Raw genomic sequence first — 27,443 nt, 5'->3', positions numbered from 1 at the left:
TGTTGCTTTTTGTATCCTCATAATGTGCTATCAATTCTTCCGTAAAAATTGCCCAAGTGATAAATTTTTTACAAGAACAAAGCCATTTGTACCATACAAACTGATTTGGTTCCAAATATATACAGTTGCCATACGTACCTTTTGTGTGTTTTGCACATTATTGAGATTGAAGAATTGCTCCATCTGTAATAGCCATGTGGCGAGATCCTTGCCATCAAACTTCCTCATATCGATTTTTGGAATATGGTGATTCTTCGATTCAACATTAGCGTCTATGGAATCATGATTAACATTTCTTTTGTTCTCATCATGAGTTTCCTTTACCACCTTTTCACCATTAGTAAGTATTTATTGTAGAAAATTTGTCAAATATGTCTTCAAATCTGCCATGCCTATCTTCAAATTTGTGTTCAAATCTATCTTAAAACTGTCCATTCTAGCTTCCATGCCATTCATCTTAGCTTCCACGCCATTTATCTTAGCTTCTGTTAACTTTTGTGAGTGTGAAATTTGTTGCACTTGTTCATGTAATTTTGATATATCATGTAGCATTTCTTCCTCTTCTTCATTAGTCATGCTAGAGCTTTCAGGTCCCTTACTAGGTGTTTGCATTTTCTTTCCTTGGGGCATCAGTTACCGATAATAATGCTCTACTATGCCCTTTGAATTCCTTCAAAATAAATTTTCAAACCAAGCTTAAGCAAAAATTAAAAAAAAATCTACACACCTTTTTTCACTTTGTAGGAGCTCGATATTGCGTCTGATGTATCTCTGTACTTTCCAATCATCTAGTTCTGAATTTGTGACCTGTAGTATCTCTCTATGTCCTCTTTCCAACGCCACCAGTCTGATCCAAATTGGATTCTCCAAGAAAGAGTTATGCACAATCTCCCAAGATGACCTGGTTATAGACCTTTCAAGAAGAGCAAAGTTGCATGAAGTGCCACGTGTACAATTTTTGATATTTGGTTCTGAAAAAGATATACAAGAAACTACAGTCTGTCATCTTTCTGTGCCTTCTTACGAAATTTCAATCTGATTCCCAAAGAGAAAGTTATGACGATTTTCCCCAGGTCACCTGTTTTGAATGTAATTCAGGAGTCTACAAAAGACCAACTTCCTCAGATCATATCTCCTCAAATATCATGCGAAAAGCTCTGAAATTCGGACCCAAGGTTCAATGCGATTTCTTCTCCAATGGGTTTTTCTTACGACTTCTAAAACATCAGAGAAAAAAAGTTATAGCAAAAATTCCACGATGAACTGTTTGGAGCAGCGAAACCCTAGAATCCAAAGCTCTGATACCAAATGTCATGAAACTAGCTCAAGAAAAGATAGAAAAGATAGATCAACGCCTTAAACTTCAGCCTCTTCGAGGGGGAAACCTCCTTTACATTACATAAATGAACAATTCTTGGATCATTCAAATGACAAAACCTCCTTTCTATATATAGGAGTCTAAGGAGTCACAATATAATCTAGCCGACCTAACAATAATAATATAAAGCCACAAAAATAACAATAGAGGGATTCTATGGGGCACAGAAATAACAATATGGGGGTAATAGGGGCACAACAATATAAATAAGGGGTATAACTACAATAGTAATGGGGTAATCACTAGTATTATAGGGACCCAACAGAAGCAATGTAAGTAGAAACCAAGATGAAGTGGGAGCAAGACATGGAAGAAGAGATGGAATTCTTGATGCAGAACCAGACTTGGGACTTACTCAAGTTTCCTACTGGTAAAATAGCATTGCATAATAAATGAGTTTACAGTTTGAAGAAAGAAGATGGAGGTAAACATAGGTATAAGGCTATAATTATGGTTAGAGGGTTTGCACAAAACAAAGGTATATACTTTGATGAAATTTTTTCTCCTGTTGTTAAAATGACTTCAATTAGTACTATTTTAAGCCTAGTGGCAACAAAATATTTTCATATTTAGCAGTTAGATGTAAATACATACCTTCTCCATGGGGAAATGGAGGAAGAAATATATATGCAACAGTCACAAGGGTATAAGGTGAAAGGGAAGGAGAAGTTAGTATGAGAATTGAGGAAGAACTTGTATGGCCTAAAATAAGATCCAAGGAAGTGGTATCTAAAATTTGACAGGTTTATGTATGAACAAGGTTATACTAGATGTCACTCTGACCATTTTGTTTACATTTAAAAGAAAAATGATGGCAACAATATTATATTGTTATTGTATGTAGATGACATGCTTGTTGCAGCATCTAACATGCAGGAAATAAATGTTCTCAAAGGAAAATTGGCAAATTCATTTGTAATGAAGGATTTGGGTTTTGTAAAAGAAATCCTTAGTATGAGAATAACTAGAGATAGGAAAAATCACAAATTAACATTATCTCAATGTGAGTACATAGAAAAGGTGTTGGAGATATTTAATATGTAGAATGTAAAGTTAGTACACCATTGGCTAGCCATTTCAAATTAAGTAAGGAGATGTATCCAAAGAATCAGGAAAATATGGATTAGATGTGTAAATTTCCATATCCTTCAGTAGTTGGAAGCTTAATGTATGAAATGATTTGCACAAGGATTGATATTGCACATGCAATGGGAATTGTAATTAGGTATATGAACAATCCAGGAAAAGAGCATTGGATGGTAGTGAAGTGGATTCTCAGGTATCTTAGAGGTACTAAAAATCAAGCATTTGGCTTTGTTGGTTCAAACATTGCTCTATAGGGATATGTTGATGTATATATGGTAAGTGATAGAGATAATAGGAGGAGCACCATAGGGTATGTTTTTACTGTAGGTGGAACAACTTTTAGTTGGGTTTCAAAATTGGAAAACATTGTTTCACTTTCAACAATGGAAGAAACATATGTTGCTGCTATAGAGGCTAGTAAAGAAATGATTTGGTTACAAAGATTTATGGATGAGTTGTGAAAGAAGCAAGAGATGGGAAGGTTATACAGTGTCATACAAAGTATCATTCATCTTTCAAAGAACTCATCATTTCATTCTAAAACTAAACATATAAAACTCAAGTACCATTTCATACGGTCAATTTTGGAAGATGGACAATTGAAGCTAGAAAAGATACACACTAGCCAAATTCCTACAAACATGTTAACAAAAGCTGTAACCACGGTGAAATTGAGATCCTGCTTAGTTTCAATTGGTCTTCAAGTATGATGATGAATATGAGAAACAATCAGGTTGAAATAGGAAGCATTGTCCAACAAATGAAGTAGTGGTGGAGTTTCTATAATTAGTTTCCAAGTGGAAGATTGTTTGGTGTGGAGACTGATTATCTTCTTGATTCAGAGGTCTTAGCCATGTTGCACCCTAGTTCCTAAATGGTAGAGGGAAAAACTCCCCTAGGGCTTTTTGGGTGAAACCCTAGCAGACTGAAAGTTGTATATTCAAAGAAACATGCATTCATACAGCCATCATGCTATTGTAAGCAAATACTATGATAAGGGTACGTACCTTCGGTCCTACATTTGAGAAGGCCTTTAGGGTCCAAACCCTTCTTGGAGTTCCCTTCTTCTCTTTTGTCCTGCAAAACAAACAATTCAAAGAACGCAGCAGTACATGGACAAAAACTTACAAAGAAAACATCTTCATGTTACAAAGAAAGGTAGTTAGTTATGAAATCCAAACAACCATTTACACGTGAATTCAAAACATGAATATCATTAACATAAAGAGGATTCAATTCGGGAACCAAGACATGTGTTTCTTTTATTATAGACAAATAAAGTACATAAAAAGGAATACGTTCACCTGAGTCACCTTCAGTAGGCTCCAAGCAAAGCTTCCTTCCTGTTATAGACATTTTTGTTCCTTACAGCATTGAGCATGAAATGTCCATAATCTAAGGGATCGAAAGTCCCTAAACATGTTGTTCCTACCCATAGAGGAACAAGGCTAACAAACCACAGCAATTCACAGAAGTTCTCCACCAGAAACTGCTCAAAAACAAGTCAATTCAGGATCAATTCAGTGGCTCCACTAGCTGTCTGCGCTGAAATGCAAAGTCAACACTGGCTACCTGCACTGCAACGCAGGTAGAAGCACTACCAGGGTGCGCTGAGCAGGAATTGACAAATGGCAAGTTCATTCCAAGAGGTGTCAAGACCCAGGAAGCTTCCAGAATCTTCCTCAATGACACTTGCCTCAGTGAATTCGACTAGTGATGAGTAAGAGGTTCCCAATCTCCAAGTGGAAGCAAGAACCTCCAAGTGGAATCAAGAACTGACAAAGGGAGAGGACACTAGTCATATCTCAAGCTGACTCATCCTCTCTCCAAACATCTATATATGGATCTCTCCTCCATGAGATCTAGAGGCTGGAATTTTGTTATTGCAAAGAATTGTTGTTGGTTTGAGACTGGAATCATTGGGTGCTTAATGCTTTGAGGGAAGGTGAAGATAGGAATTTCATTTGCTGGGAAGGAGATGCTGGATTGGAGCCCTCTGGGTTGTATCTCTTCCTGAACCTTGTTATTCATCAATAAAGCTATCTTGGTTTCTCCTATATACTGATGTATCTTTGATGTATGACTGCATTAGTATGTTTAGTTTATTTCTAATCCTGAACTAGTTATGAATATGAATCTATGTCTTTGTGTAGTGTTCTTCTCTTGTGATCTTGCAGAAACCTGTTGAAGCTGGGCGAGCGAGAAGGCAAGTAGCTGGGAACTCTCAAAGAGAAGAGAAACCGGATCGAGGGAAAAACGGAAGACACCGGTTAGTCCATCCATCTCTCTTCATTCTTAATTCATAAAGGAAGAATACTAGAATAGATGTCTCTGTTTTTTGCTAAGGCACTGTCACACCTTAGGTGGATAGGATCGTCCTGCATAGGCATTTTTCCCCACAACAAATTAGCGACCATACTGGGGAGATCTGTTTAGTCATTTTATTTGTGTCTCTATCATTGTTTGTTTCATAGACTCAACAGCAACAATCGAACTGCATCTGCTATTCTCAGATGCAAAGTAGACAACTGCTGCTTTGATCCAATCACTGGATTTGTCTATGATCTGAACAATGGACTCACAAATGATTTGATGATCCTTTGTGATAGATCTTAGCCCTTCCTCAAAGCATCCCTTTGATTGTACCTTGCTTGTTTCTTTGATTTGGCCTGAAACTGTAGATTAAATAGCAAACTGTGACCCAGAACCCAGTGAGAAACTCTCGTTTCCCCTTCAGCGCAGACCCTGTGAAGAGGTTCTGCATTTCAACGTAGGTCCCGTGAAGGCTACCTGCGCTGAATGTCAAAACCCCTGTGTTGAGGGTGCACTGATCCAGTTTGGCCTTGCTCAGCTGGGGTTCTCTGCTCTGTTTTGCCTTGTTTTGATCTCTGATTTTTGCAGCCTGTAACCAGCATAGGTACCTGTCTAATAACTCATTTTCTCTGCTTGAATTCCGCCTCCTTTTGTACAAAAAGACTGTGAGTGTTTTTATGTGTTTGTGGCGTCATTTACAGTTTTCCTTTGCAAGAGTGAAATAGTCATCCTGTAGCCCTTGATTCAGATCTGTCGATTGTGATCTTAGGAGAGAGTTCATTGGCTGTTTACAGTTGATTATACATTTACTTTTGCTTTTGGTTTGAGTTTGTCTCTTTTAAGTGTCGAAACAAGTATTCATTTCGGAAATCATAAAGTGTTGTAATCTCTTCTACCCTCTCTGATTTCGAAAAAGTAAACTTGTTTGTATTTGTCATTTAAAAGAAAATTCAAAGTTGTGGAAAAGACTTTCTTTTTAGGCATCAATATTAAGAAAGCGGAAAACAAACACCTGCATTGTGCATTTGCATCTTGATAGTTTGCATGCTTGATTTAGGAAAAGTGCATTAGAGTGTGCTAATTGCTCTTTGAGAAAAGATGGTGTCCTTTCTTTTCCCTTTGTAGCTAGGATTTTCATAAGTTGAAAAGATATAAAGCTTGCTTATCATCTTTAGACTGCATTTAGGAATTGTATCATACATCTCGTGGTGAACCTCAAAAGGCAAACTTCTAAAATGATCAACCTAAAATAAATTGAATGAACTTAACAACGCTTTGCAACATAACGCACAACATAGAGGTCTAGGCTAGAGACGTGTCCCGGCGTCGTAAAGCCTGGTGACTGTCGATCTCGTTGATGGTCGGTGATTCCTCCTGAGGGACGATAGCGCCAGTATGGATTGTGCTCCCACGTACCGTCGCGTATATATTGGGAGACCCCTATAGGCATAAAACCTTTATCCTTAGGAAGCCGTGTCGGCCGCCCTACTGATTGCAATGCACTGAACACAGCATTCAGGAAGATCGACCACCCGTACCTTAAAAAGTATTTTGCGGTTTTGCGAAAAGTTTGGCACACCCTCTACCTAGAACTCCAGAGCAGTTCCTTTTGGCCTTTTTCAGACTCTATAACGGAAAAAGTCCATCCGAGCATTTGTCACTTCAGGCTCGTTAAAACATCGAAGGAAACTAGAGTCATCTTTAGCTTTTTCTCGACTCTTTAAAATCGAAAAAGCAAGTTGTGTCTAAAGCGTCGTTAAAATTTATTTTAAACGGAACAATCACCCCTTCTTCCTGCGTTGATCTTTAGGTTGAGAAAATGGAGCATACCAACCAAGGAATTCCCCTTGGTGGAAATCCTAGTCCCTTCTCCTCTTGGGGAGATGTTGGTGCGCCCCATATGGCCACATTGTCGCTTCCAGGACTAACGATTGGCTTGCCAGTCTGGCTCTTCTCAACCAATGTCGTTCAGAACACCACTATTCCTAAACAGTTGAATCAAGAGTTAGATCAAACCAGAGTTACCCACCAGCCTTCTACTTCATCTAATTCTTCCTCTCCTCCTTCCTCTTCGCTTGACGGAACTGGTAAAACAAAAAACCAAGTTCCTAAGGAGAAGAAGGAAAAGAAGAAGAAAGAGAAGAAGAAGAAGGAGCCAAAAGCGACTGGGGGCAAACAAGTGTCGTCTGACAAAAATCCACACACAGCACTAACTAGGCCTAAATCGCCATGTGTCATATGCAAGGGAGACCACTTCCACAAAGATTGTCCCTGCATCCCTCGGATACTAAGGGACTGGTCTCCCCGTTTGCACAATTCGGTGGCGTCAACCTCTGATAGCCATGTTGACAGCACACCGTCAACTAGTGAAAGTGAAGCCACAGGACAGAGAGGGAAAGCTAGATTTCCCTGCAAACTGTGTGAAGGCGACCATGCCATCCACCGTTGTCCCTTCTTAGACGAGGCGAAAAGAGTTTTGGAATATCGCCCGGTGTTACCAGTGCAACTTCCTCCTGGATATCAAAAAATCTTGCCAAGTCCTTCACCAGTTGAGAACCCGGTTGGCCTGCTCAGGTGGTTAGCCGAAGCACCTATCATTGAAGATGAACCATCTGAATCCATACCTGACGAAAGTCAAAAGGTTGAGGCGGCAGTTGACCCGGTTTTGCCTTCAGAGGCTCTATCTTCGAATGATACCATCACAGAGGAGAATAAAGACGACACCATCCAAATTCTCTTCATCAACACAGACTCTGACGAACAAGGGGGAAATTTGCCCATTCCTTTATCGCAGGAAGGAACTTCGTCAGAGTCATACCCGGCCGTCTATTCGGTCCCACCGCCAAGCAACCTAGTTGTCTCGTTCGACTGGAACCAACTAGGCAAACCCCGTTTGCCAGCAAGCATACCATTCAGAATTATTGTTCAAATATACAAAATGGTAATGGCTGGCACCATCATTGATGAGGGGGCATCTGTGAGTATCCTTTCCTCTATTGCTTGGAAAGCGCTTGGTTCGCCAACGCTTTTGCCTAAAATGAGAAATCTGACAGGCTTTGATAAAGGAACCAGTCGACCTTTAGGGATCCTCCCCAATGTGCCTATCACATTGAAAGGGAAGGCCGTTCAAATGAACGTGATGGTCGTTCAAGGACCCTTGGATTATAACCTACTCCTTGGACGAGACTATATATATTGCATGGGATCCATCGTCTCCTCACTCTTTAGAGTAATGTGTTTTCCACACGAAGGAAGAGTGGTCAAGCTCGTGGACCAGCTTTCATTTTCCGGATCACGCATCGCAAATAGTCATATACCATCCCTAAATGGTCTCTTCACGCAAGAAATGTCTCAACCCACGGTCCGTCCTCTTGATGAGCGCAAGTAATCCGGGAGGATATGACTGGAACCCAGGGGGCATGCGTCCTAGTCTGCTTCGGCAGGAAAACCTTAGGTATAGGGTAGGTTTCCGCGGGAGAATATGACTAGTCTGTACCCCGTCCGTCTTGGAAGAGGGGTTATTCTAGAATAAGATTCTTTTGTCAAAGTTACGTGTTTGGCACTGAGGTCATTCATCTTTGTCTATCTCGGTAGACAACGCCGAAGAAGTGTTTTGTTGAAAGAATAACAGAACCATCTTTGGGTAGCCTGAAAGAGGTAGGCCTCTCCCAGTAAAACAAATGTTTTATTGGACTAAGAAGGGGTAACCTTGAAATCGTACTTTATGCCTGGGGGCATGCAAACCTTTTGGAGTGCAAGGAAGGGGCGACTATTTATTTTTTAAATTTTTAGGTCCTCCCTTTAAACCTGTAGGTCTAACCCTTTAAACTCATAGGATTAGTCGTTTCCGAACTTGCATAACGAAAGGATCTGGAGCAAAGCTTTGTGAGATGAAGCTCCATAAAAAATAGAATCTTAATGAGACATTCTTATCATATGACTGGGTAATCGAGCAGTTTTAGCACACAGTTCATGCTCGTTAAAAAATAAACGCAAGATCCGAGCAGTTTTATCGTATAGTTCATGCTCGTTAAAAAATAAACATAAGATCGAGCAAATGTTTCCACCTGCGTTTAAGCTCGTTAAAAAAAATGAACTATTCCGGTAGATAACCACCGTGAATGTAGCGACATCAGCCATTAAAGCCTTGGTTGTGTTTTGCCCACCACCTCCACTTTTTCATTGGCCGATCATTCACCTCCATATGATTGTTTACCCATTTTGAGGAACAGCTGCGAAAGAGTGATTTCACTAGCCATCCTTGTGACACTGCCATGATTGGAAAATTCCAAGCCTTACCTGGAATCAGCTGCTAACCCGTTTTATCACTCATTCCTCAAAAGACGAGTCTTCTTTAAGCTCTTTTCATCTGACTCGTAAAATATGAAAAGATTGCCGAGTTTTGGCCTTCCAGCTCGTTAAAGCGACCGGAAGTGCTATCCCTCCTCTAGATTTTAATCTTTTTGGACCTGAGGGATTATTGCACAAAAAGATCGAGTGCTTGTTTTGTTCGGCTCGTTAAAACTATCGAAAACTCATCCCTTCTGTATTGTTTTATACTTTTTTAGACTTAAGGGATTAGATGACGAAAAAGGACTTCCGGAGTTGACTTTACGTACCTTTTCAGACTCTCTAAAAATGAAAAGGACCGAGTTGTCCTTGTCGTTAGACTCGTTAAATGCATTAAATAGCGACAAACTTGTCTTTAGACGAGAACAAGTTTCACTATCGCTAGGCTCGTTAAAACATAGTGATGGGCTTGCCCGAAGGGCAAGTTATAGAACAAGCATATGTTATCCTCCTCAAGCTTGACAAAAATAAAGAGGTACTGGTCAGCAATGACTGGGGAAAAATTGGGAGAAACTCAAGAAAACTTTGATGGTAGCAAGTCGCTCTTGAACATGACACTTTTCCTCCGTACCACAGTCGGGTTGGGTTGTTTCATTCACCGGTCACATCACCATGGTCTCGCCATACCATCCATATTTGGGGTAATGCTACCGATCCATCGCATAAGTGTCGCCATATGTTCAAGAGAAGTCGTTCAGAGAAGTCAACCGTGTCCCATCCACTGCCGTACATTATCCTTCATCCTTTCATGACCGCCACCCTGAATCATATGTCATCAGATCGTTTTCACCTCCATCAAAATCATTTGCTCCGTTCCGTGTCACTGATGTGGGATACATTAAGGCCCTCCTTTGACGGATCACTTCTTGTCGACATCAGCTCATTATCCAAGAAGTTGATCTAGGAACACCCCTTCAGTACTTTGAAGCTTGCATGCCTCAATGGCAAGTTTCTCACTTCCGGCGACAGGTATACATCAATGACCTTCGACTGAAAGATTTTGCGTGGTGTTCGACGCCAAGTCCTTTATTCACACCACATGAATTGTACTGCAGTACCTTGAGGGTCATTATCATCATCGGTGATTCCTCTCGCGCTTGTTAACAGTTTACCTCATTGACCGGTAATCAAGCGATGTCTTTCCATGTTCGACTTCGGAACATTTCTCACATGGATCAACTTGTACTTAGAGTGAAGATCGAACGAGTTTGAAGACCCTGGATCTAGTTTCATCCATCTGGGCTGCGATATATATCCAGGAAAGATAAAGACATTGACATGTACATCATTGTAGCAGATAATCATCCTACACAAAGGATGATAATTTCATTAAAATTATCAGTCTACCATCAGACGATTGTCTGTTCTATGTACAAAAAAATGAATTTATAAAGCTGAGCATGGGAATGCCCGCCTCAGCTAGATCATGAAAGCAGTATGAAAAATAATGTATTGTATTGTATCTTATTACAGGTCTCCTCCCAGCAATGAATGAACTTCGGATCCTCCTGATAAAGCATTTCACCCGATAAACGACCTCATACTTTAGGGGGCAACTGTTATAGACATTTTTGTTCCTTACAGCATTGAGCATGAAATGTCCATAATCTAAGGGATCCAAAGTCCCTAAACATGTTGTTCCTACCCATAGAGGAACAAGGCTAACAAACCACAGCAATTCACAGAAGTTCTCCACCAGAAACTGCTCAAAAACAAGTCAATTTAGGATCAATTCAGTGGCTCCACTAGATGTCTGCGCTGAAATGCAAAGTCAACACTGGCTACCTGCACTGCAACGCAGGTAGAAGCACTACCAGGGTGCGCTAAGCGCGAATTGACAAATGGAAAGTTCATTCCAAGAGGTGTCAAGACCCAGGAAGCTTCCAGAATCTTCCTCAATGACACTTGCCTCAGTGAATTCGACTAGTGATGAGTAAGAGGTTCCCAATCTCCAAGTGGAAGCAAGAACCTCCAAGTGGAATCAAGAACTGACAGAGGGAGAGGACACTAGTTAGATCTCAAGCTGACTCATCCTCTCTCCAAACATCTATATATGGATCTCTCCTCCATGAGATCTGGAGGCTGGAATTTTGTTATTGCAAAGAATTGCTGTTGGTTTGAGACTAGAATCATTGGGTGCTTAATGCTTTGAGGGAAGGTGAAGATAGGAATTTCATTTGCTGGGAAGGAGATGCTGGATTGGAGCTCTCTGGGTTGTATCTCTTCCTGAACCTTGTTATTCATCAATAAAGCTATCTTGGTTTCTCCTATATACTGATGTATCTTTGATGTATGACTGCATTAGTATGTTTAGTTTATTTCTAATCCTTAACTAGTTATGAATATGAATCTATGTCTTTGTGTAGTGTTCTTCTCTTGTGATCTTGCAGAAACCTGTTGAAGCTGGGCGAGCGAGAAGGCAAGTAACTGGGAACTCTCAAAGAGAAGAGAAACCGGATCGAGGGACAAACGAAAGACACCGGTTAGTCCATCCATCTCTCTTCATTCTTAATTCATAAAGCAAGAATACTAGAATAGCTGTCTCTGTTTGTTGCTAAGGCACTGTCACACCTTAGGTGGATAGGATCGTCCTGCATAGGCATTTTTCCCCACAACACTTCCAGATCTGTTCTAGCCTCAAGCCTCTAACAAAACTCCTTCCATGACTCTCTCCATGATGTCATAAATAGTGGATGAACATCAACACACAAGGAAACAAAGGTTTCCTGTAAAAAATGGGGGAAGTGCAGAAGGCACAAGGGACTTCAGACCTGGTCAAGGGGAAAATCTCAGCATAATAACCTTTCTCTCTATTCTCTCCTCCCTTAGGCCTTCCCTTTGAGGTCTTTTTATACCATCTCCAAAGTAGTTTTTTAGTTAGGAGTTGGTTGGGAACAGTTGGGCCACGGGCACTAACAGGTGATCAGCAGGTAAAACCCGCGATCTCCGCCCCAAAAGAAGGAATTTTATATTTTTTTTAAGTGTTTTAATACATACACGCGGGTTGGATATACACAGACCCGCGTATACACACGTTTAACTCAGGGCAATGTCGCATATAAGGAATAAAACACAGTTTTTTAAATTTTAGGACCAGGTCTAGAAGGAGGGGTTGCCCTAGGCCATGAGTATAGCATCACAAACCATAAGAGTGAGATTTGGAGCTATAACAGATGCCCCCTAATATATGAGGTCAGAAGGGGTACATGATGGCCGAAATATATTATGCGAGTACATGGAAAGGAAGTCTGTCAAAAACCGAGGAGGACTTCACCAGAATTCAGCCTGCCAAGCCACCAAAGGAGATCAGGAAGAAACACCGTCTGAGGCAGGCATACCCATGCTCAGAAAAAGTAAAGCATGTCCGCATATCAAGTACAAGCGGATCCACTAAGTATACAAGTATAAATGACTGCAAAATACATAATGGATCATCTGATCATAATGAACAAGTACATGTCTGAATATCACATATAAGACTGTCAATGATGCTGAAAGATGAAACGGATAATTGATATCAAGGACTGATCCCAAAAGGTACCAACTGAACATGATGGAATAGGATGGTACTACACTGCAAACTCAGGTGCCAGCATATAGAATGTCGCCGTGACTGACTGCAACATATATAGTGGAGTGGTATCAACTAGCAGCAACAGGAGCAACTGTCAAGTGAACCAATGAATGCTGATACAACCTGAGGTCTTCACCGACCACCGTGGTACATTTCTACACCATGGGAATAAATGATCTGAATTCGACCATGTGAGAAATCGTTTGATTACCGGTCATTGATGTATACTGTTAACAAATGCGAGACTACTCACCGATAATGATAATGAGCGTCAAGGTACCCAGTACAATCTAACAAGTGTGAATAGATGAGCTGGAGTCAAACACCTGTAAGAATCTATCAATCAGGAGACAATGATGGTTTCCCACTGTCGATAGCGAAAGATCTGCCACTAATGACTACAAACTCCAAGGTACTGCCAAATGGACTCTAGATCTTTGCCCCAAAGCAATGAGTCGAGGTCGATAGGGAAAGATCCACTAGAAGGAAGGCATTAAGGCATCCTCCATCAATCTAGCGCGAGTGTAACCCGTAGGCCAATAATGTGGAAGGAATCAGACAAAAAATATGTAGTAACCCAACCGAAGTACGTTTCCGGCGTACACAAGATGTGGCTAGCGCACGGCAGAAACCCTCTGAACTAACCAATAATGAAAGCCGACACAGAGGCGAGGTATCCACCAATAGGGTCAAATGGAAACCAAGGTACTGCACGAATCCCAATGTGTGATAATGTAAGCTGATGTCGAACATAAGGGAAACCACTCAGTCAAAGACCCATGATACTGATCGATGCTGAGCACAAGGTGACCTATCAATAATGAAAATAGGGCCAGGGTGCGGCTCTAGGCCTGTCCTCAGAGCAAGGTGTCATCGTCGATAAGGACAAGACCCGCCAGCAAGAAGTCAATGGGGACCTTCTCAAACCGGCACGAGTAAAGGACCAATATAACTGATGTGATGATAGACATGACACTAACAACCAGGGATGGCCAACTGAAATATGAGTCAAGAGACACTGCAGAGAGGCCGACTCGGGCTAACTTCCCTTGAACAAAAGCATGACTCAATGTGACTATGTGGCAGCATATGATGACTCTGTATAAGTTCGCCATGCAGGAGGCACAACCGAACCCTCCATATGATTGGAAGAGATAACCAATCGAGGGAGAACTGACTCAATAACAAGGTTATGGCGTACCTAAGTCAAACTAAATCCCACCCATGCGGAGGAGACTTTGTTTTGAGTGCTTTGTTCAAGGGCGACACGACTGACTCTAGCTGCCAACAATAAATGGAAATAATGTCCAGTTCCAGCTCTTTTTGGAATATTTAATTTTTTTGTCTTTTTCTGTTAAGCCGGAAAAAGAATAAAAGGATGCTATTGTACAGTGGAAAGAGCGAGTGTCGGTGAAACAGATGATCTAGTTCCCAAAACAGGAACGTTTCTATGCTCAATGCATGGAGGTGAACACTGGTCAGTGACACTCAAAGGTATGCTCCTTCCACGGGTCAAGGTGTGTCAAGCTGTAGAAGTCAAAGGTATGCAAGGTTGATTTTGCAGACGTCATGGTCAAAAGTTGGCTTAAACACGAGTCCAAGTGAAGCCGGCTCTAGGCCAAAAGGTGCAAGTGGTCAACATGCAATGCAATAGTACAACTCAGCACAAAGGAACCTCTAGGGTATAAGGCCAGAACAAAGCGGAGAAGCTAAGAGGAATGAGTCTTCAACGGATAAGTCATGGCAGGACTACAGAGGACTCCCGAGCCTACTCAAATCGGAGCAGCATGGGCAACAAATGTCAGTGAGGTGCTAACTAGGATGCCCATGTAAAGGATGGCTCTACCATCGTGTCATGATTTAAAGAATCGGCGAGTGAAGATGGCTTATGAACCATAACACGATGGGATCGACCCTATGGCAGATGTATCGGTCAAATGGAGGCTAGTATGCATAATGCAACGGAAAAATAGTGTCCCTAACCTATATGCCAGTGAAAACACGATAACTGCCATGACGGGTCAGCAGTCATGGAACCGTCTCGAACTGTCGAAAAACGTCCAAAATGTCCTGAAAAACAAACCGATCTCGACATTCCAAGCTCCCAAGTTAAAAATCACATGAGGCCAAACAAAATAAAATTTAGAAAAAATTTTGCATTTTCAAAACTTATAAAAAGCATTTTGGACTCACCATTTTTACCATTTGAGTTTGAGAGCAAAAGATTTGGAGCAAAAGGAGCAATCTTCCCACAACCAGATTCAACCGTTCAAATTCGTCGAATACCTCCAGGTAACCCTTATACTTAGCTTGCAATTGATTGTGATAGTTTTTAAGATTTATAATTGAGGTTTCACTGTTGAACTTTTGTCAAAATTTCGCTCGCGGCGTATACGCGGGTTGGTAATATTGAACCCGCGTATACGCGAGCCCTACACGCGACTGTGTGCAAAGGGACCCGCGTATACGCCGCGAATCATTTTAAACAAAAACTAACGGTTTAAAATCAATTTTTCTCAGGATGCCTATCACGTGGCGTGAAAGAGAACATGCAGCAGTAGACAATGAAGTTATGAACAATCCAGAAGCATTGGATGCACTCCGGGGATGCGGTTTGCTTAAATTTTTCAACTTGCCAAATATGAAAGCGAACACGTGATTGCTCGAGATGCTCATTGATTATTGGGATGTCGATGAGGAAGCTTTTATGATCGATCAGATGCCACTCAGGGTAGAAGTGGAGGACATCTATTTTATCACGGGCCTTTCCCGAAGGGGAGAGGTAGTACAGTCCTGGGGCAGGTCACAGAGTGCCCTCTCTATAGAGGACTATGTACAGATATACTGCCCTGGACATCCCAAGAAGGTTGGGAGCCAGATTTCCATTACACATGTGGCGAGTTTGTCACTTAGGATAATCCTATTTACCATGGCTCAGGTGAACGGATCATCCTCTCTGCATCAGGCGTCACGGCAAAACATGAGCGTGGCAGTTGACTGTCTTACTACTGTTTTTGACTGGTGTACTCCTCTTCTGGCCAACATGAAGAGCCAACTCACTTCTATCAGGAGGGGTCAGACTAAAAACTTTGGCTATGGAAGCATCTTGTGCACTTTCTTTTTCGAGAAGGTTCCCGCACTCCGCCCCAGGGTAGCAGTTTCCATCAGCACCCCACGCGATCCACGCATGGGCCGGTGGGCTGATCTGATGAAACATCTGGGGGGTGGGGAGGTCCCAAGGACTGCATTTGACGATGACTTCTTCACCTGGTGGGATCAGCAAATCATCACCGTGGACGACTACCCCTATGTTGGACTAGATTTCCAAGGAGATCCTGACTTAGCGTTGCCACCAAATGCAGCATGGGGCGAGATCGGTAAGATTTTTTTGATTTTATGATTTTTTTTGGATTTTTCAAATATAATGATGAATTTTGAAAAATATTTTTTGATGAGATTCAAATGACTAATATGATGATCATGTTCCAGACATTGGGCCTGTACGACCAGATGGATTCCCGTGGCATGGACGGCGTGGCCGAGGAGCCGAAGAGGCGGCTGCTGATATAGAACGGACTCTAAACAACGTCCAGCGACACTTGGCGAAACTGAGCTGCCGAGTACCGATGGCCGTCATAGAGGACCTTCCTCCGGATATGCAGCGTCATGTGGTTGGCATGCCACGTGACTGGGTTCGCATCTTTCGGCGTGTGGCCACTGCTATAGTGACATACTTAGATGCTCATCCTGAGCCGAGGCATTAGATATGCCGGACATGATTATGGGCATTTGAGTCCCAATTTTGTATATTTTTTCGATACACATATGTACACTCGAGACGCTTTACGATATATATATATATATATATATATATATATATATATACAGTTTGACTTTTTGATGCGTGATTTTATTGTGATGAATGATTAATATGCCAGTCTAATGCTTGATTAGTGATAGAATCAGCTAACCAATTATGAGATCTTGGAATATGCAAATAATTAATATAAGTAAATGATCTTTGCAACAACCTCACCCTTAAATACTGGCGATATAAAGATGGATCCCGTACCCAATAAATGTTATTTAATTGAGACACTATCAATTGAGAATCAAGATAAACTACCAATGAGTCGTTCCCATGAGAGATTGCCTCAGATAATAAATTAATAACAGCAGTATACTCGGCCACATTGTTTGAAGGAGGACCGATGCACACGCCTCTTGATGCCACCAATTGACCAGTTGGATAATAGAGTACCCAAGCTGCGGAAGCAAGATTCCGAGTGTGCCGACTAGCACCATCGGCGAACCCAAAATAAACCAAATCATCCATCAACACCTACCAAAGTAGACCAAAAAGTGCTGATATCAGAAAACTCTCGATGATATATGTACAAATATACATAAAATACAAAGAAGCCATTTCCTGGTAAAACTAAGCAAAGTACTTATTTAGGTAGAGCCCGTCAGGGGGCTCCGCCAACTTACTCCTAGGGATGTTTATAGGTACGATGATCGAACCAATCAATATACTCTCTTCGGCAAATGAATGTGTTGGAGCCAAAGGGACCGTACAAACATCACTAGTCGAACTGGAGGATCGAGATTCGACTTCATGCATAGGGGAATGAAAGTGTAACCGACGATGTAAATCTTCGAAAGGTCGATCTACGGCCGTCATTGCTTCGAATACCGCTTCATCCGATGGAAAAACAATATCCGAGCAATCCGATGCAGAAGTGGAATCAAGGGTCCGAAAATGAGCCACATCACTATCTATCTCCTTCCCTAAGGAAGAAGTAGAATAGTTATCTGCAGAGTTATCTATAGATTCATATCTAAGCTCTACTGCAGATATAAGAGATTCTATTCCACCCACCTCGTTGTCACCTGATGTGGTCACAGATGAAGCTAAGGTTCCAGGATTCGAAGAATAAGGAGTTTGGACAAACTCTCTCCGTAAAGGATCCCTGGAGGATGAAATTGTATCTATACCAGCTGTAGGAGGGGGAAGATTAAACGTACCCATTAATGAAGAGTACATCCCGAATCCTAGACTCTCGGTAGGCGGACGGGGGTTACCCACTAAAGGAATAGTAGAGTCAGAGTTTGCTTGAGGATCAACTGGACAATAGTCCAATTGGTCAACCCTAACGATTTTCCCCTCATGAGGAAAGCAAATGACACGAAATAGAGTTGAAACCACGGCATCCATCTCATATACCCAGTTCCTTCCTAATAGGAGATTATAGTCTAGTTTAGTGTCTATGACCTCTACTTCTTAACGACCTTTCCTCCAACACATATAGGAAAAGCCAGGATAATCCCGTATGGCCTATGAGAATGACCATCAAATGCTGTCAATAGGGTGGGTGAAGGAACAACCGACGGTGATCCAATGGCCTTCCAGCATGACATAGACATGACACACGTGGAAGCTCCCTCATCTACAGCCGTCCGAAAGATATTCGTTTTCTGGTAGGTAGACTTTATCTGGAAAGCCATGTGATGAGGAAGTCTCTTTTTGACATTACTCATGTCAAAAGTAAGAGCTAAGGAATTACTTGGATCCACTGCCCCCATTGCCGATAGCAAGGCGCTTCATTGAGCAGGACATGACTGGAGAACCTCTAACGCGGACATAGCACATGGACTCTGGGCCAGATCCTCAACAATGCAGTAATTCTGGGTGGCCCTAGCATTAGGATTAATCGTCGCGCATTTAGTGGAACCTTTCGGTATCCGAGGTATAGTTTCGACAGAAGGTCGCTCAATATGAAGCGGGTTGTTAGATTCGGGAACTGATTTACCCTTGGAATTTTCACCTTCACCATAATCGCGTGACCGTGTGGTCACATTAGCGTGAGCACCCATCATGAACACATTTGATGACTTGTCCCCTTCCTAGTTGCCCCCTTCGGATGTACCAGGGTTTGAACACGCGCCAGCAAGAAGTTGCTGCCCTTGGGGAAAAGGGTTGGTTAACACAGCTTGAGAACTAGAAGTTCCTTGCTGCCCTAACAAGCGCTGAGCATCTTGAATCTTGGGGTAGAGATGAGTTAGATGGTCTCCATTGCACAACTTGCAAGGAAACTTGACTTTCTTTCTCGACTCATTTCTACCATCACCAACACTGTTGCCGGATTTATTTGCATCAGGCTTCCCATCCTGGTTCTTTTTCTTACCTCGTCCTTTCTTTTTCCCATTGGAATTTTGGTTTCCTTTGGGATTATCAGATTGGACGGCATTTATTGAAGAAGTTTGGGAAGTAGGGGGATTAGATGATGTGACTTGGTTGTTAGAAGCAGTTTGCAAGGACAACTGCTGTAATTGATTCAACAAGTTCACGGTAGTTGTGTCTACTGACCCGACGATACCATCCGCGTGCGGACCTGGCTTCGACTTAGCTACATCAACCTTAGATCCAGGAGCATCTGGCAAGTACTTTTGTAGGATCCCAGACTGAGAGTAGATCAATTCTAATTGTTGGGCCCTAAAAATGGCTTGCTCCTCAGAATAGACCCCAGACATGGAGACATCCTTGGAGATCTCTGGTTGTAAAGACTTCAAAAACCACTCGAGACGGTACTCCGGAGGGATTTCAGCTTTAATGAGCCTCTTTCTCCGTCTCCATTCCTGAATATGATCAGAAATGTGGGTTGCCTTATCCTGACGAAAGGTGGCCAGAAGTTCAGTTCCGGCATCATAGCGGACAGGCAACTGGAAGTGATTTAAGAAAATATTGGCTAAGTCAGCGAACGATGTAAAGCTGCCCCTTGGCCATTTGGCCACATTACCAGTCAAGGTGCGTTGAAAGAGTCTCAACCTAATTGAGTCATCAATAAGGGAGTTAGATGAGCACCACAGATGGAATGTGGTTACATGGTCGCCTGGATCTTCACCACTCTTCCCTTCGAATTTCAGAATGTTCGAAGGGAGTTTGGTTGGGACCGGAGGCCAGGCCGGATTGTACCTGATTGGGTCATTTGTTAACTTAGTGAGATCTGGCAAGTTTAATGTTGCCAGAAACGGAAGCCTAGGAGGACCTTGGGGATTCCACCCAGACTGGGCAGAACTCCCAAAGCTTTGAAAAGATTGTCCTGGAATTTGGGAGGCACCAGGTTGCCCGAAGTGACCAGTAGAACCGGCTGAACCAAAAGGCAAGCCTTGTGGTCCAGCAAAATTTAGAGTTTGACCAACTCCGGCCGTATAACCTCCATAACCAGCAAAGTTTCCTCCTAAAGGGTTGTAGGGAGTTGATAACCCCTGATACGGATTCCAATCCGAAGCAAGGGGAGGAATACTTTGAAACATGCTAACCGTGGAGTACGGCCTATTCCCTTGTTGGCCGATAAACGGATTCCCAGTTCCCACGCTACTAACCCCAGGGTTATTCCAACCTTGGAAAGGATTGCTGCTTTGTCCTATAGAAGAAAAAGGCATGGATCCTACCGTCGGGTTGGAATGTGGTATATGACCACTTCCGAAAGGAAAACCTTGGAATGAAGCCGATCCGCCCATCATGGACGTAGCGGCACTAAACGGGACCGATGGAATACCCTGTGATTGGGTGCCAAAAGGGAAGAGTCCAGTACCAAAAGCATTGGTTTGGGAATTTCCACTCGTGGACGGAATGGAGGTAGACCCAACTAAAGATGTGCTAGCAAAAGATCCGAACAAGGAAGCGGAGGGGATGGAAATGGTTCCTCCCCCTTGAACGGATGTTGGGGTTTGCATAGTCATAGCACTCATAGAAGCCATGCTTCCAGTAGTGGTCATCGATGGTAAGCACGTAGGGTAACCTGGACTTGACGGTCTATGCGTCGGAGTCCCAACGTATTGTAATACGTCTGGATGACTAGATGGTAGTGGAGAATTTGGAGCCACTAATGACTCTGAAAGTTCTTCTACCTCTATGTTATTCTCCGCTTGAAAGCGAACTCGAGAAAGGAATGGAGTGTCCCTCTCTTGCTCAGAAGTGACAGGCCTTGCTTGGCCGCTAATGCCCCCGAGAGGAGGATCAATCCCCGATGCGTCAACCGGCGTGGGACGGAACCCAACGGTAGTATTGCCTCTGCGCCTTCTAGGAGAAGGCTCTAAACTTGGTGGCGAGAGACCACGAAGTCTTCGAGACCATCTTGGAGATCGGTCAGCCACTTTGAATTTTTTGTTATGATCTAACTAAAGACTCAAAAAATTGAAAGCTAGGCCAACTAGGAGCACAGAGCACACACTATAAAGTCCCTAAAGATACAGCCAGTCAAACAACTTCCAAGTATTTCTGCTCCGGGTGATTAAGACCGGACACCAAAATATGAGAAAGTGAAATAAGGGGCCTTCCGAAGATAGTCTGGGATGATGAGGGCCCAGTCCTATCAGTGAAGGTATTAGAGGAAGTTACGCTAACCTCCTAACAACAGCCTGCGCTGGTGCAAGCCCCCAAGCTTCACAAGGGTGCCCTCCAGTAGTACTGTCGAGAGTGATGCAACGTCGACCTCATGTGCCACGGGATTCCCCTCCGCAGCCACCTGTGTAGTTCCCTAGGAGAAGCAACTATGGATACCAACTCGTCACAAAAGCCAGGCGGAACAGTCGTGAGGTAAGTTCGGACAAGTAGGAGAGGGGGTATCTCTCTTCCCTGTCTTCACAGACCCTCGTGCTTAACTCCCAGATCTGGAGCTTTCCTGGTCTTCCTAACGCTATTGGCTTTTCTCTCATTATTCAGACTCCTACGTTTGATGTTTATATGGCCTTGGAGAGTTAACTCTCCACTCGCCTAATCCAAGGCCCTAAAATCCTAATCTTGTTGGTGTAACTGACTAAAACAAAAAGTTCTAGTGAATTTTAGTTAGCGCTTGATTTTATTAGGCTGTTCTTTAAGTCACAAGGTAATGAAAGTTAAACTAGTGGTGTTTTTTGACGCAAAAGAAATTAATAAAACTTAACTACATGCGCATGCACTTTTTCGTTTTTCGATGAAAAGCAATTTCTATAGGGTTCAGAGGTACTTCCAATAAAACAAATTTTTCTTTTCTTTTCGTTAATGCACACTTCACACTCACAAAAGTTAACAAAGCTATATATGCCTAAAAGGGGATGCAAATCTATCCTAATGCAACAACTATATGTGGATGCAAGATTCAAAACTACTCTAAAAACAAAAATGAAAGTTGCTTGTTTATCAAACTTTATCTTGCCACTTAAGATGCCTAGATGGAATATGAGATGTTTCCATTCATTTCATCTAAACACTAAAAACAAGTTCTAAGACAAACATAAATCGCTTTCACTTCTCTAAAAGGAAACCAAATGAAAAACAAGTTCAAGAAAGCAAAACTAAGATTTTCAAAAGATTTTCTTCAAAGCAACAAACAAAAAGTCTTTTCAAACAATGCTCTCAACAACACTGAAACTTGTGATTGAAGAATAGGCAATTAAACACTTTTGTGAATCAACACCACTTAATGGATGAAAACCCAACAAAATATATGTGTTTGAAATCGCTCTTAACAATCAAAAGCAGCAGTGAAAGCCTTGGCAATGAAAACCAAAAAGATCAAAAAGACAAATTCCAAGAAAGTGTCAAACAACAACTTTCATGAAACAAAGAAGCAAATGGTCACAAAAAGCGATTTTGTCAAGCAAACAAAAAACTCACCAAAAGAAAGATTAACACAAAGATTTAATTCAATCTTCCTACCCTGATGAAACAGAGCAGCCAAGATTCCTAGGCAGAAATCTTGCGTGCCTTAGCAAAGAACGATGACGCTTGCAATCAACAAAAAACCAAACCAACACTCCTTATAATCAGAGAGAATTCAGAACGAGATGCTCACTGTGAAACAAATAACTGATAGTGGAAAATAACTATTTCAGACTGACTCAAACCACCAGACAAACCTTCAGAGGCCAAAAAGATTTACAAATCTTGAAAATTGGGATATATATGCGACTGTACTGTAGTACAGATTGCGTGTATACGCGACTGTGTTTGAGGAAACCTGCGTATACGTGGGTTCTCTCAAAGAAACAAGCGTATATATGCTTCTGTATCTAAGAAAAACAGCGTATATGAAAAGCTTCAAGAAAAATAAAAAAAAAACAAACTGAAGAAACTGGCAATGCTTAAAGTTGAAGTACAGACCAGACAGTAACAGCAAGCAGACAAGGCAGCTGAGCCCTGATTGGCTTGAAAAACACCCAAACTAGGAACAACAAGAGTGTTGTCCCCAGTGGAGTCGCCAATTCTGGTAGAGGGAAAAAATCCCCTAAGGCTTTCTGGGTGAAACCCTAGCAGACTGAAAGTTGTCTATTCAAAGAAACATGCATTCATACAGCCATTATGTTATTGTAAGCAAATACTATGATAAGGGTATGTACCTTCGGTCCTACGTTTGAGAAGGCCTTTAGCGTCCAAACCCTTCTTGGAGTTCCCTTCTTCTCTTTTGTCCTGCAAAACAAACAATTCAAAGAACGCAGCAGTACGTGGACAAAAACTTACAAATAAAACATCTTCATGTTACAAAGAAAGGTAGTTAGTTATGAAATCCAAACAACCATTTACACATGAATTCAAAACATGAATATCGTTAACATAAAGAGGATTCAATTCGGGAACCAAGACATGTGTTTCTTTTATTATAGACAAATAAAGTACATAAAAAGGAATATGTTCACCTGAGTCACCTTCAGCAGGCTCCAAGCAAAGCTTCCTTCCAGATCCGTTCCAGCCTCAAGCCTCTAACAAAACTCCTTCCATGACTCTCTCCATGATGTCATAAATAGTGGATGAACATCAACACACAAGGAAACAAAGGTTTCCTGTACAAAATGGGGGAAGTGCAGAAGGCACAAGGGACTTCAGACCTGGTCAAGGGGAAAATCTCAGCATAATAACCTTTCTCTCTATTCTCTCCTCCCTTAGGCCTTCCCTTTGAGGTCTTTTTATACCATCTCCAAAGTAGTTTTTTAGTTAGGAGTTGGTTGGGAACAGTTGGGCCACGGGCACTAACAGGTGATCAGCAGGTAAAACCCGTGATCTCTGCCCGAAAAGAAGGAATTTATATATTTTTTTAAGTGTTTCAATACACACACGCGGGTTGGATATACAAAGACCCGCGTATACACGCGTTTAACTCAGGGCAATGTCGTGTATAAGGAATAAAACACTGTTTTTTAAATTTTAGGACCAGGTCTGGAAGGAGGGGTTGCCCTAGGCCATGAGTACAGCATCACAAACCATAAGAGTGAGATTTGGAGCTATAACACTAAATGGTGTGGCAACATTGCTTGTATGATAACTGAGAAGGGGGTCTAGGGGGGGTGACAACTACTTTTAAATAGCTCCCCCACCAAACACTAAATATAGATGAAAAAATCCTTGTAAAATATTGTAATTTCGTAATCAATCATGGTCGTTCATTAGACAAATGATATGATAGTAGAAGTTATGTTACTTTAGGGTTTTTTTCCCTAGAAGGAAACCCTCGGTTCATATGAGGGAATTGTATTGTAGTTGTGTGTGATTATTCTGTGAGAGAGAGAGAGAGAGAGAGAGAGAGAGAGAGAGAGAGAGAGAGAGAGGAGGTTTATTAAGAACGAAGAGGAAATTACAACGGAAATGTTGTAGGTCTATCTCTTCATTTTGTTGGATAATATAAAAGGAAGGACTAACCATTTGTCCATGGTTGTAGCCAAAATTGGGTAAACCACATATATTTGTGTCTCTCTTGTTTTATGCATTTTTGTAGTTGTGTTTTGGCAATATTTTATGTGTTCCATTGCTCTTTTAAATAATTTCTAATAGGGAATTGCGCAATCAATTGGAGGAAATTTCCTAAAAAATAGGGGCTCAAGCAGAGACAAAAGTTTACTAAGTCTCGGTCAGAGCTTCTCATTGAAAAAAGAGAAAGGTTATTCACTTGCAAGTTGAGCTCAAAGCGAGCAAAAATTGTAATACATTATTTTTTCATCTAATTAATGCAAGCATGCTTAAGGGGTTTTTACGAGTTAGTTCTAACTAGATAAATTTGTGTACTTGTGTATGTGATTGATGCATGTTTGTGAATGTTGTTATAAATTGTGAATTAATTTCTGCAGAGCAGTAGAGTAGAATTATGTCTCTTGATTTAGATTAAATTTCTTGAGGAGTTGTAATTCTACTATCATATTTCTACAATGATTGCCATATGTTTGCATATTGTTGTGTGTTGCTAAAGGTTGTTGGTTGGATATGCTACTTTGAATGATAATTGGTTTATTATGTTTCTTGTTTCTACTGATATTAGAGGCATGGATGATTGTTGATGTACGTTATTTTTTAGCCATATAGACCTAATACTTCAAGGGTTCTGTTTCACTTTTTGTTGCCTTATCAAATGGAGTTGAACGTTTTCCATTGATGACAAAGGGGGAGTGATAGAGGATGATGGTCTAGATTTTTTGTGTCTTTTTCATCAATTCCAAATTTGGAGATTGTTGGCATTATGATGTGTATGGTTCCAGCTAGTTGATGTTGGCATTGGCTCATGATGGAAACTAGCTCATGTTGGCATTGATGTCAACCATATGTAGACTAGTTGATGTATTAATGCCTTCCTTGAAGTATGGTTGTAGTTGGTTGGGTTGGCATTGATGTCAACCTTATCATGTCACACTCATGATGGTCAAATTATGGCATTGATGTGATTGATGGATCATCTTGTGCTAGTGGTGTTTATGTTATTTTTAATGACCTAGTGTAGAAACTAATGAATGACTTGTTGTAGTTGTGTGACTAGCCTTATGAGGTGTTTGGTTATGCATTGGTTATGAACATGATTGTAAAGTATTACCAAGGATGTTCCTGTTGCGTAATTAATATGACTTATAAAACTAAATCTTAATCCTACATTAATTATGTCAACCTGGGATTCATCTTTTATTTCAGGGATGTCAACACAGTATGTGGAAGATAAAATCTGAGAGGATCGAAATGTAAGAAGCTATTACTACAAAAGACTCTAGGAAGTCCTAAATCTATCCAATCATTGCAGAAATAAACTATTCACACAACAATTTTTTTACTTCCTATTACTTAGAATTCCAAATTCATCCAAAGAATTAACCTAGATTCACTATCAAATTCACAATGCTTCTACAAAATCATATGGATAAAGGAAAATTACTCAAACCACATCGCTATTCAAAAGTATCACAAAGCTAAAATAACTCAGTCAAATTATTCAATAAAACCTTTAATCTCATAAAATGCATTTAACAAATTCAAGAAAAGTAGCAACATTAGAAAAAACAAGATTCAATCCACTTCCGACTGTGAAATGAAATAGCATAGCCAATATTCAAAAATATAGTAAATGAAAATAATACAACCGAGCAATAAATCTTCCAGTGATTGGGCTCGAGGTCCCCATAAGGAATTGTCATAAGAAACTCAATACATGAACTTAACGCAAAAGCTTTAACTCTTCATTAATATCAAAATAAGTTACAAAATCATTTATAGCACTTCAAGGTTGAATCATTGCTCTCAGTTTCACTGTAAGAATGAAAAGTAAAGTCTCTCCCCATTTCTATTTACCGCTAACTTATATAATACATAAAAATTCTAGTAAATGGAGTTATTTTTAGGATCGGGAGATCCTCAGGATTGCTAGTTGTGATCATTGGAACTTTAAATAGAAATCTGTATCTCCCTGACTTGTCTTGTGTGTATTACTAGCTTGACTTTCCCCAGTTAAGATAATGACTATCCATACTTAGCGCTTTCCACTCATCCAAAGGAACACCGATCATCCAATCAAGTTGTTCTACACACAAATTAACTTAAATTAAGACTTATAACATCAAAAATACTTAAATCAATCGACAATACTTTCAACCATTTGCCATTATCCTTTTCTTCCAAATATCCTCATACTAAAAGTAAAATCATTGAAAAACATATTATCAACCAAGGTAATAAAGAAGAAAATCATACCTTTTTCACAATGCAACAGTTCCCATGGTATTTGGTATGGCAGCTATTTGGTATTACCATGGTACAGGTTCCCTTGGCATTGTAAAGTGGAGTATTACCATGGTACATGTATTCTTAGTATTGACATTACCATGGTATTGGTATGTGTGTGGAGCATGTTTTCATGTGATATTACCTTGGTGTAGATAGTCTTGGTATTGACATAACCATGTTATTTTCCCATGGTATTAGTTTGGAGATTACCTTGGTACATGAGTCCTTGGTATTAAAATAACCATGGTAATTGGTCATGGTATTGGTTTGGAAATTACCATGGTATAGGTGTCCTTGGTATTGACATAACCAAGGTATTTTCCCGTGGTATTGGTTTGGAGTTACGATGGTATAAGGATCCTTGGCATTGACATAACCATGGTATTTTCCTATGGTATCGGTTCGGAGATTAATATGGTACAGGTGTCCTTGGTATTGACATAAGCAAGTTATTTTCCCATGGTATTTGTTTGGATATTACCATGGTACATGTGTCCTAGGTATTGCCATATGCATGGTATTCTCCTATGGTATTCACTTAGAGAATTGTTGAGGATATTTTGGGTTTTACTTATGTGAAAAAAGAAATAATGTTGTTCGCTGGTTGGATGAGTTGATACTATGAGTTAGAAAGGGTTGCATTGTATGAGTATGCTTTATACCTATTGGTGAGAAAGTTTGATTCAATGTATGAGTTCTAATGGCATCATAATGAGCAGATCTATTTG

Source organism: Pinus tabuliformis, chromosome 3_2 (genome assembly GCF_031772625.1).
Source record: "Pinus tabuliformis cultivar Carrire ecotype Pingquan chromosome 3_2, CPIR1, whole genome shotgun sequence".
Classification (NCBI taxonomy): domain Eukaryota; kingdom Viridiplantae; phylum Streptophyta; class Pinopsida; order Pinales; family Pinaceae; genus Pinus; species Pinus tabuliformis.
Note: the sequence above shows the minus strand (reverse complement) of the source record.